This window comes from Lonchura striata, chromosome 30, assembly GCF_046129695.1.
Source record: "Lonchura striata isolate bLonStr1 chromosome 30, bLonStr1.mat, whole genome shotgun sequence".
Classification (NCBI taxonomy): domain Eukaryota; kingdom Metazoa; phylum Chordata; class Aves; order Passeriformes; family Estrildidae; genus Lonchura; species Lonchura striata.
In genome coordinates, this window is record NC_134632.1 from 4,885,298 (window position 1) to 4,897,411 (window position 12,114).

Sequence of the window (12,114 nt, forward strand, 5' to 3'; positions counted from 1 at the left end):
TTGCTGAAGGCACTTCTGTGTCTGACTGCTGAGGTCAAATGGTTGGGGGAATTTCTGTGTTTGCAGAGCTGTGGAATGAGAATCCTGTGGTGATGGGGTCCCCAAGTAGAGGGTGGAAATCCTTTTGCTCTGAGGCAGTAAATTAAAGGTTGATCTTAGTTTTTGGGTATCAAACATACTCTGCCTGTCAAGGTACAAGAGATACCACGTTGGTTTTCATGCAACTTGCGGATCACTTTACTCTGGACAACTTGAACTCATATCCATTGTTTATTAAGCAGAAGTACAGGAGCAGGAGGCTGTGCTGGTGTGGCCCTGGCTTGGGAGGGTGCATACAGTGGTTGGAGAAGTGTCTAGAAATCAGATGATGTTACAAAATGGATGGCTGGCAAAAAAATAACCTTTGGAAAAGGGGCTGATTTGAGGAGCAGAGGATGTTGAAGTGAGCAGGTGCTTGGTCTCCTCCCACGCTGTAATTCTTGCTCCTAGAACACTGATTTCAAATGGTGCTAGATACAAAGTGGGAAAATCTAAGCCACCATGTGAAACCAGCTTCCAGAGGAAGACACATCTTGTGCATGGCTGCAGGCTGAGGGAGAAAATCCTTCATCTCCACCGTACCTAGAGAAAAATTATTTTATTTAATTTTATTAAATACCAAGACAGTTACCTTGGGCTTAGCTACTTTATGGATACACTTATTTTGTGGCATCTTGTGGATGGTTGAGGCTGGTCTAGGAGAAATTAAATATGTGGTGAGGAAAACCCCCAGCCTGGCAGTGAGTGTTGTTTCCTGCCCTAGCCAGGTGGAATGCACTCAAATTCTTCCCAGCAAGTGATGATCAAGGTTTTATTTCTTGCTAGTGCAGAGCACGATGCTGATGGGGTGAGTGTGGGAAGTTTGTGTGGTACAGGAACACTTTTTCCATTTCACTGCAGATGAAACCAGGCTATAAGCCTCATTCTGTCCAAGATGGAGAGTGTTCTGGCTTTCTGTCACTCACTGATCAGAGAGTACAGGACAGATCAGGTGCTTTTTGTGACAGGGAAAGGAAATGTGAGTGTCCTGATGGAACTTCCTCTGCCAGCAGTCCCTGTGCTTTAAATAAGCAAGGACTTGCAGACTTTTGTGAGACAACTTTTAAATTCTGCAGGCAGAATGAAAATAAATTGGATTGAAAGCACTTTTGAGTGTGGGTCAGAACAAAAAGGGAGCATTCACAAATTGAACTGTAAATGGTTCAGTGGAAGTTGTCGAGGAAGGAGAGTGTGAAAATGAGTGGCTGATGGTTCCTGGAACTGCAGCAGGGCTGAGCACTTAACCTGCAGTGTCCACAGCTCAGAGCAGAGGGACTAGAGGGGGTGTTGAGAAGCCTCTGAACTCCACACATGCATAATTCAGGAGCTATCAACCCTTGGATAAGTGTCTGACCTGTGCTGGAGTAGAGGCCAATGTGAAATGGAACAAAGCACAACTGGAGGCAGCAGTTCCACTTATTGATGCCCTGGGGTTTTGGCAGCTCTGTGTATTCCTGTTGTAACCACATCCAAAAATCTGCTCCGGCGCCTCCATCCTAATGCACACTCCCAGGCAGGAGAGGGAGAGCTCAGAGACAAGAGCTTGTCCTTCCAAGAAAGAGGGGTGGAGGAAGGGGAAATAGCTGGACTAGATTCCTGTGTCTGGATATTTACTGACGTTTCTAAATCCAGTATCTGGGGCAACAGGGTGAAAGACGAGTGGAAAGCAGGTTCCCTCCCCAGTGCCTGCCATGTGGCACAGTTATTTAGGAGGCACCCTCTATTATCAGGTGAGATTTACTCCTGAAAAGCTGCACCAGGAGTTGCTGCTGAGGAGAGGCAGCTGCAGGACCACAGACTCACAGCAGCGTCTCTGAGAAACAGGGTTACAGTGAGCTTTGCTTTGGTTTTTCCTTGCCTTGGTAGTAAGCATTGCAAAGAAATCTTCATTAGGGTTTTGAAAAATAGCTGGAGTAAAATGTCACTTAACTTTGTGCTGCTGTAAATGGGGAACTTGTGTCCAAGTATGAGACTTAGAAGGACTGAACACCCCTGCACATCTTCCCCCCCTGCAAAGGAGACCAACCTTTCCCGAAATATCATGCAGCAGTTGAAGACCAATGGCTCATTTATTATTTATAGTTTTGATAAAACCAGGTTTCACTTCAGCATAATTAAGATGCTGCTGCCCCTCCTCCAGGATACCTGGAGTTTGTCCTGTTGCCTTCACCAGCTCCCCAGAAGGTGTCAGCCCTTCTTGGCAAGGTGCAGGTGCACATTTGGGAAGGGTTCATCCGTCTGTGCTCTCCTTCCCAAGGCTCCCAGTGTGTCTGGGCAGGAGGAAGGAGCAGTTCAGGATGCTGGGAATGTGCACATGGGCAGGAAAACAGGAGCACAGCATGGTTTGGGTTGGAAGGGACCTTAAAGCTCACCCAGTGCCACATCTGCCACGGGCAGGGACACCTTCCACTGTCCCAGGCTACTCCAACCTGGCCTTGGACACTCCCAGGGGTGGGGCAGCCACAGCTGCTCTGGGAATTCCATCCCAGCCCCTCCCCACTGTCACAGGGAAGGAAATGAAGCAGTGCTGTTCTCAAACTTTGGCTGTGTGGAGAGCAGCAAATGCTGTCACCTGTGCTTGCCTTTATCACAGTGGTCTGGACATTCCAATAAATAACAGTAGGGAAGGTACAATATCATTCTGTGGGTTTTGCTCCTTTTCAGATGTTTTAGTGGCAGTGCTGTTCTGTAGCTTCTTTCAGAGGAACAATTCAAAGCTTTTAATGGACTTCACACTGCTTTATACATTCCATAGGAGACAAAGACAAAAAGGGAATCCCTGCCTTCCCTGTGAAAGGGAACTTCCTACCCTGAGACCTTCAGTCTGCAGGAACAAGGCCAGCCTGGATGTCACAGACCTGATTTTGCACAAGCTGCACCTTCTATAGAAAGGCAGTTCCAGGGCTTTTGCAGAAAGCAAAACAGATCTCAGTGTGCATCATAAATTTTTTTCCTCCATTTTCACATCACAGGGTGAAACTCATGGTTCACCAGGCTCTGCTCTCCCCTGGAGAAAATAATCCCTGTTTTACATGCTGAGAATCTGAGCTTGATGCATCATCCTCCCAGTGAAGGAATGAATCAGCCCAAGGCCAGGTGCAGGACAAGGGGTGTGACAGTACAAGTGGTGACCTGTAAGGGGAATGGAAATGAATGAACTTCTAAGGTTTCAAAAAAAGCCTCCTCAGCGTGGGGAGCCTGTAACTGCATCTCTTTGTTGTGCAAGTCTGGTGCTGCGTGGGTCAGCTGTGGACAAATGTGCTCTGACTTGCACTGGGGGCCAGTCCTCAGTGTGGAACACTTGGTGTGTCAGAGCACCGGCCTGGGCTGAGGGAAGGCAGAGTGCGGGCTGCACTGCTTAGGAAAATTGGTATTTGTGCCTAGAGATGCCTCTGGAGAGGCCACTGCTGTTATGGGCAGCAAAAGCAGGTACTTCATGAGTTTAAAGCATAAGGGAGATGCTTTTTTCCTTTATTAAGACCACAATAAAAACTCCACATTACAATCCTGAATTGAACTTAGCCTATTCTTTCAGTCCTCCTTTTGCAGCCTTACAACTGCAGTACAAATGGAGTTAGACACTCTGTGTCTGAAACCCCCCAAAACCCAAGGCAGGCTGAACACTGGGACAGGATGGGGGTAAAAGCCTGTGGAGCTTTGTGTCCCTTTTGACTGTGAGCAGTGGGACAGTCAGGCCTGCTTGGTTTGAGTCACTGATTTCAATTCCTGTTAAGGGGAATCTCTCAGAGCACGCCGCGGTGTCTGTTTTAGCATGGTGACCATTAGAGGTGTGCTTAGATATTAGTGCTGTAGTTCCCCATCTTGTGATCCCCTCTGCTCATCTGAAATTGCTTTGACTTGCCTGGAGTCATCCAGTTCTCCCCCAGCTTTGCTCTCAGGAGAGTTCCTGGGCAAACCCTCAGCTTGTTTGGAGGGCACAGGAACTGCTGAACCCTGGATCCTGTGGAGGATTTCAGATTTCACAGGGAACAGCGAGGTGAAACTGGGCAAGCTCAGGAAGAACACTGTACTTTCATGGCTAGAGGTCAGGGGAGGGCAGTAGGAAGGAAAACTCATCAAATTTAGCCCTACACAGCCTGAGTGAGCAGCACGTTGCAAAACTCACTCCACTCAAACAAATGATCCACCTAGGCACCTGCAACCAGGAAGGCCATTTTCTATTCCTAACTCCTGTACCTAAGCATCACTTTAGAATGTAAAGTACTGATTGCAGGGCTTGAAAGCTCTCACAGGGAGATGATTGTTGTGATTTGTACAGTCAGTTCAGGAACATGGTGTTCCCCCAACACCACCACTCCAGCTCCTCCAGGTAATGGCAAGGGAAGTTATATTTTTCTTTTGTATCATTCTAGAGACAAAAGAATGTCCTGTGCCAGGGAGGAGCATAAGGAAACAAACCCAGCCTGATGTTCACTGAAGTATAACCTGCCTTTAAACCAGACATCTGAAATCAAGCCTTTAGTTTAACAGTACCTGCAGTACAAGGACCTGGCAAAACAGCAGGAGAAAATCACTGACCAAACACTCCTGGCTGACTCCCCCAGGCACGTGAGCTGCTGGTGTGTCCCTGTTCCCAGGGTTTCCATCATTCCATCCCTGAAACATCCCCGTGTGTCCAAGAGCCATTGTCAGTGGATACCCAAATGCAACAGTGGCTGCTGTTGGACTCCTGAGTGCTGTGAGTGTTTGTGGGGGGAGCTGGAGAGATGAGCTTCACTCAGAAATAGCTCTTCCTTGGAAAGCTGGAGGGCTGAATCACAGTGTGTTGGCTCAGCTTTTAGCAGACGAGCCATCACATCTGCCTCCCTGTAGGCGAGGAGCCGTCACTGGCACCAGGACTGGCAGCCAGGTTCTGTCCCTTTGGAAACCAGGGAATAACCATGGGGAAGGCGAAGGCTCATCATGAGCAGGGTCAGGCTGGGCGCTTGGCGAGGTGGGCTGGCAGCTCTGGGAGCAGGAGGGGGCTGCTCCCCCTGTCCCTCTCTGTCCACAGAACCTGCCCCCCAGTTGAACTTAGGGCACTAAATAAGTTCTTTTGCTCAGAGGCATTAACCACTCCTCTGCTGCCTGGGAGGCTGAGAGAGCCAGAGCCAGCCCTGAGCATATCCATGGCTGGTGTTGTCCTGAGACAACTGAAAATATGAGTGAGATGGGCAAACAGGAAGACCAGGGAAAAATGGGGAAACCTGGGAGGGGACAAGACAGCTCCTGAGCTGAGGTATCTGACACTGAAAGCACCTGAGAGACACCCCTGGCTTGACAGGCTCTGGGGAGCCTGCACAGTGCACCTGATGGCCACAGAAATGCAAATGTACACAGAGATTTTCTTCCTAGAACAGAGTGTGAGCTCTTAAATACGTGTCACTCCTGGTTCCCAGCAGTGCAGAGGAAGTTTTTGGGGAAAAGGGGATGAGGGAACTAGTGGAAAGTTTTTGCAGCTGGCAAGAAACAAATTACAGATATGGATTTTAAAATCTTACAGAGACATAGGATTTTTTTGGAGCTACAGTTTTGGGCTCAGTGCCCCCACTGCTGCAGTAATGTTAATTTTCAGGCCTCCCCTCCAGGTTCAGGCATGGGCACAGTTGCAAGAGAAGTAGATTGGGAGTTCCTGAACCAACTGGTTGCTGACCATGAGTCAGGGGAATGACCTTGCAGCAGGCGGTTCATGGTGCCGCTCTCGGAGCCGTGCCAGGATAAACGGCACTGGCATCTCTGAGTGCTGGTGGAACCATTTTGTGACATTCCAGCTTGGCCTTTTCTACTGCTGCCTTTGCACAGAAATTGTTTGGGTGGATGGGAATGGGATAGTGTATTCCCTTTTTTCCTCACAGCCTGGGCTTGGGACTATCTATATAAAGAGATAAAGAGGACATGGACAACTCTTGCCTACATCCTTGTCCATTAACATCAGCATTACAGATATTTAACCAAATTAAATCTTTCCCTCCCAGCCATAACCATATTAAACTGTAAGAAAACACCATGATAAAGTTTTAAAAATCCTACGCAGCAGCACTGAATTTTCTTGATAGGTCTGGGAGAGATTTGTCAGAGGAGAGAGGGTAGAACACTTGGCATTTAGACATTTTAATGAATGTTCCCAAATAAGAAAAGAAAAACATTTGCTTGTAGACTTTAAGCTTCTCACAGCATCAGAAAGCTCCTGACACAGAGCCCAATGCTGTATTTGTATAACATGGAAATGAACAGCAGCAGCAGCAGAGCTGCAGGCTCCGAGCCTGCTCTGTGAGCAGCAAAATGGCCAGGGGTGCTGGGGCTCATCCGAATTCCTTCACCATTTGGGGGGTCACTAGGTGGGTGTGATACCCCGACCCTTTGGGTGTGGCTCAGACTCTGACATCAGTATGAAAAGAATGTTTCTAACCATATTCAAGCTTCTGCCCCCATCAGCTCCACTCCCTAAAGCACCGACAGGAACCAGCAGCAAAATTCGTCTGCGTCACAGATGTAACATGACCATCGGCAAAACAAGAGCAGGAGGAGATCATGGCTGCCTCGTCCCTCACAGAGCCTGCCTGTGCTAGCAGACAAGAAGAGGTAATGCTTCTAAATTTCTGTCATGGGCATGTGAAATCCTGCCCTTCCTTCCCCGAATCCTGTGGTCGCTGAGCGGTCAGAACGCCCGAGAAAATTGCGTGTGTTTTGTCGGCGTGGTACCGAACGCTGCGTCACGATGCTGCACCAAGGCCGAGGCAGAGCAAACCCCACTCCCCAGAGCAGGGAAACCCAGATACAGGGAAATGAATCAGCTCATACAGTGCCACACACACAAGTGTCAGAGGGAGGGAGAAATCACAGCTTTCCCCAGTCCTTTTGCGGCACTGTGCAGAAAACGATCACGGAACAGTTACCCAGGTGCAGCTCACGGTGACAGTGCCACCCCTGTGCACACAATCACTGCTGTCCTACAGAAATGTGCCATGTCCCCTTCTTAGCCTTGTTTCCTGCCAGTCCCACAGATTTACCTGCTGACAGTAACCTCAATTCCTGGGTAATGAGATTTACAGCTGGAGTTTAACATTGAAATAACTCCTCTTTTATCCGTCTCCTTACCCTCCCTGCTTTCAGGCACAGTTAAACCATCACTGTGGCCAAAACATGGTGGCAAAAGGAATTAAACCAAATACATCCCTGCTCTGAACACACTCAGCAGCCAGTGACACCTCCTTGAAAGCCATGAAACAGCACTAGCTTTACAAAGTCAGGGCTTCTCCACCCCACAGCCGTGATGGGGAAAACCACAGAGTTGTCTCAGGAAAACAGGCTCAACCCACCCATCATCCACACAACCCAGCATCGTGCCTTAGTCCAGCTCCTGGCTGTACAGAACCCCCTCCACAGCTGCCTGGGAGTGTTCTCATGTGTGTGTGTGTATTTATGCCTGTCTGTCTGGCTGCAGGGACTGCTGTTCTTGTTGTTCCCTTGCTCTGCGGATCTGGCGCTGCGGGAGGCAAGGATGCTCGGAGGGAGCCAGCTACAGCCAGCGAAGGCTCAGTGAGTCAGGAGGGGTTGTGATGACTGCAGTAAGAGGCTGAAATTCCCTACGGAATCTGGCAGGAAAGGAGGGGAAGGAGGAAAGATGGAGATGGGAAGGAGGGAAAGAAAGTGGGGAGTGGCACGTACAGTCTGTTGGGCTCTTCCCTCCCCGTCCCTGCGCCGCACTGCCGTTGGAAATGGCGGCCCTGCGCAAAGGACGGCGTCGCGAAAAATCCGCAGCGCCTGCGGCCTTCGCGACCAAACCTCCGAAATTCTGTTTGGGGTGTAAATCCAGCCCTTCCCTCTCTCCCTGTCTCCCAGAGCACCCTGCAGAGGCCAGGCTGCAGCCCAGGCGATGGGGACGGCGGCCATGCAGTGCATGAGCCCAGTGGTTGTTGCTAAACAACCAACCCTGATGCTGGAGATGGCAGCCTGTGAGTAACAGAGATTAAACTCTCCTGCTAGCACATCCTGAAACTTGGGTAAGCCTCAGGATGATGAAAGGCTATGGAATAATGGTCCCTCTTGTATGAGAAAGCAAAGTTACCACTCCACTGCATAATCGGGAGACTCCCTCGGCCAGAAGACCAAGCTCAAGGCTGGCTGCGTCCTCAGCACTTCCAGGCAGAGCTGCCATCTTCATTGCTGGGCGCTTTAAGAAGAGAGGTGAAAGAATAGTATAGTAAATGGTTACGAGGGAAAGGTGTTCTCCCCTTCACTTCCTTATCCTCTCTTTCGAGCTGCTCTCTGCCCTCAGTCTCCCATTCATCCTTAACCAGTTCCCAATCCTTCCGTCCTTGCTTTCTAATGCTGTTACTCTTTTGCAAACCTTTACAGACCCATCACTGAAGGCAGTCTCCATCTCTCTGTGATGTTACCAAGCCTGTGGCAAACCCACACTTGTGCAAACAAAAGCTGACTTTGGGCAAGAGTCGTTTTCATTTCTTTAACTATTCCCACAACATAATTTCCAGGTGCAATCCCTGCCCCGAGCAGTTTACAGTGCTGCTCCAGCACCTCGCAAGGGAGAAGGAAGCAAGGAGAAAAGCCCTGAACCCCAGTACTTTCCCCTGCACCGTGGGCTGCAGCTCTGACACGTCGTTGTCGCGACTGGACGGCGAAACGAGACCTCCTGGGAGCACCCATGGGTGAAGGGCTGCGCCCAGCACACCCAGCAGTGACCAGCTCCTGCCCGAGGGACGCCTGGCATCCTGGGATCAGAGGTGGGCATGGAGCGAGCAGCGGGCAGGGAGTGGTGGGCAGGGAGCTGGGAGCAAGCAGAGAAGGGCAGGGAGCAGGAGGAGCAGACGGGCAACAGACAATGAGCAGGCAGGGAGTAGGACAGGGGCAGCTGCTGGTGCTGAGTACTGGGATCAACATTCAGGTTGCAGAGGGCAGCCCAGCGCTCACACGGTGCTCTGCTGACAGCAGGGAGCAGGCAGGGAATAGGGAGCGGGCAGAGGGCAGCGGGCAGTGGGCAGAGGACAGCCCTGGTTGTACGGCTGCTCCGCTGACACCCGTGGGCCAGGAGCAGGGCACTGAGCAAGGCAGGGAACAGAAGGAGGGAGCGGGCAGTGGGCAGTGGGCACGGCCAGTCGCACGGCCGCTCCGCTGACACCCACGGGCAGGGAACAGAAGCAGGGAGTGGGCAGTGGGCAGCAAGCAGTGATAGAGGGCAGAGGCAGCCCCGCTCCTCACCCACTCTGCTGACACCCGTGGGCAGGGAATAGGAAGCAGGGCAGGGAGCAGGCAGGGGATAGGAAGCAGGGCAGCGGGCAGTGGCAGTTGCAGTGGGCAGAGGGAAGAGGCAGCCCGGTCCTGCCCGCTCCGGCCTGCTTCTCTGACACCTGCGGACTGGGACAGGGCAGGGAGCAGGCAGGGAGCAGGCAGGGAATAGGAAGAAGTGGCAGAGGGCAGGGGCAGCCCTGTTCCGGCCGCTGTGCTGACAGCCACAGGCAGGGAATAGGGGGCAAGGAAGGGAATATGGAGCAGGGCAGTGGCAGTGGCAGTGCCGAGGGCACAGGGCAGAGGCAGCCTCGCTCTGGCCACTGCACTAACAGCCGTGGGCAGGGAATAGGAAGCAGGGCAGTGGCAGCGGCAGTGTCAGGGCACAGGGCAGAGGCAGCTCCACTCCCCGCTCTGGTGCGGCGCTGACAGCCACGGGCAGGGAATAGGAAGCAGGGCAGCGGGCAGGCAGTGGGCAGGCAGGGAATAGGGAGCAGGGCAGCGGGCAGGCAGGGAATAGGGAGCAGGGCAGCGGGCAGGCAGTGGGCAGGCAGGGAATAGGGAGCAGGGCAGCGCGCAGGCAGTGGGCAGGCAGGGAATAGGGAGCAGGGCAGTGGGCAGGCAGTGGGCAGGCAGGGAATAGGGAGCAGGGCAGCGCGCAGGCAGTGGGCAGGCAGGGAATAGGGAGCAGGGCAGTGGGCAGGCAGGGAATAGGGAGCAGGGCAGCGGGCAGGCAGGGAATAGGAAGCAGGGCAGCGGGCAGGCAGTGAGCAGGCAGGGAATACGGAGCAGGGCAGTGGCAGTGGCAGTGTCGGGGCACAGGGCAGAGGCAGCCCCGGTCCCCGTTCTGGTGCAGCGCTGACAGCCACGGGCAGGGAATAGGAAGCAGGGCAGCGGGCAGGCAGTGGGCAGACAGGGAATAGGGAGCAGGGCAGCGGGCAGGCAGGGAATAGGGAGCAGGGCAGCGGCAGTGGGAGCGGGCAGTGTCGGGGCACCGGGCAGAGGCAGCCCCGCTCGCCGCTCCCCGTCGCCGCTCGCCGGCCCCGCGCGGCCAATGCGCTCGGCCGCTCCACCTGCCAGCCCCGGCGCGCCCAATGGCGGCGCGGCCCCGGCGCTGCGCCCGCCCCGGCCAATGGGAGCCGGCGCTGGCTCTCGTTAATGATGCAGCAGTCCAGGGAAGACTATCACATGTGAGCTGGCCGCCTGCCAGCATGGAGACACCGAGAGAGCAAGGTAAACAACTTTCCAACGCCAAAATGATGACATTTAATCCCTAAATGCTGGCTTCCCGGCTCGACTCATCTTTAACCCCTTTCAGCTGGTGTGGAAGCGTCTGGAAGGCACCCGTCTACCTGTCCCCAGTGCTTTTAAAAACTGGACGACGTGCCCTGCAATGATCACTGCGTCACCGTTTGCCACTTTGCGAACTACGCAGTGACAAACCTCCGAGCTCCGAATCGCAGGGCGCCTGTTAACCCCTGCACCAACCCCTCGCTGACATGCCAGCCTCCAGGGACATGGGGGGGGATAAAAAGCCCAGACAAACCGGGAAAACGGCAGTCTTTGCAAAGTTGTCATCTCTCCCCCATGACTACTAGCCTCCTCTGCAGTACAGCAATGCCGGCAGGAGTGACATTAGTACAACCTGTGCCGTCGCTCCATTGAGAAAACAGCTCTGACGCAGAACAGAGCAACCCTACCCAGCCAAAATAATAATAGAGGCACTTTGGGATCCGAACTTAGGGACGCCGGGGGAAAGGGACGCCCTGCAAATAATCCAAATACGTAGCTGCAGCTCCAGCCCCATCCTGATCAAAGGGTACGTACGTGAGGGAGACGAACCGGACCGAGGAGCCGTGCCCGTGCACCATCTGCGCAGTCCTCAGCCCTCCGCTCGCTCTGGAGCGCCGCAGAAGAGAAGGTTCCAGAAATTTCCTTCCCGTTAACCCTTTCGGTGTCTGCCCACTCTCCCTCCCCGTGGGATTAAGCGCGCCGGGTCTCCAGCATCGTCAATGGGCGAAGCCTCCTACGCCAAGCGAGCCCGAGTACGAGGTGCAAATGGCAGTGGATGGTGGCAGGAGCCCAGTCCGTGGTGTTGGTGCCACTTCTCTTCCTGGAGCCCTCTCTGCCTCTTTTGCTGCCTCTCTCCCCTCTTGCTGCAGCAGGGCTGTTGCTGGTAGACCTATCGACGGAGCTTGCTCTCTCACTCTCTCGCTGAGCTCTGTGACGCAGCTCTAAATTCTCCAGCCTGCTCCTTGTGTTATAAGAGCGGAACTGCAGCTTTCCAGGGAGCCCGTGCCAGCGGTGCCAGGGCCAGGCAGACCGGAGGGAACGTCGCTCCTGGACTCTGCACCTTTTTTTGGCAATTATTCTGTTCCTCACCTCTGTTTCTTCGCTTCCTCCCCGGCTCTCAGCCTCGCATCTCCTTCTCTGCTTCTGAGTCATACTTAGCAGGTTAACTCTTTTAGGATTGGTAGTCAGCAGTACAAATCTCGAGCGATAGCAGCTGAAACCACAGCCAACTTTTTTGGTGTTTTCTGCTTTAAAAAAACCAAAGCAAATCTTGCTGGCTCTAAAAAACAAAAACATGTGCACGCACACACACGTTGCAGTAGAGAGTTGGTGCTTTCTGATTAACTGTTTCAGTGACAGGAACCACTTCTTGACTTCCTGAAATTAAATATTTTAGGCCCACGTCTTATAAATCCTCAGCAAGCAGATCCTCTGAAGCACAAGGCAGTTTAAGAGGAGCTGCTGCTGTGAACAAATGCAGGACTTGTGGGCATGAGG

At 52.9% G+C, this 12,114-nt stretch overlaps 1 long non-coding RNA gene across 1 annotated transcript; it reads right to left on the reverse strand.

Annotated features, from left to right (window-relative positions):
* Positions 1-257: 257 nt before the first annotated feature.
* LOC144247680 (uncharacterized) lies at positions 258-11,799 on the reverse strand. Its single transcript, XR_013341269.1, has 2 exons — positions 11,152-11,799; positions 258-8,251 (listed from the first exon to the last, which is right to left on the reverse strand). It is a non-coding gene; the product is annotated as an uncharacterized LOC144247680 (long non-coding RNA).
* Positions 11,800-12,114: the final 315 nt, after the last annotated feature.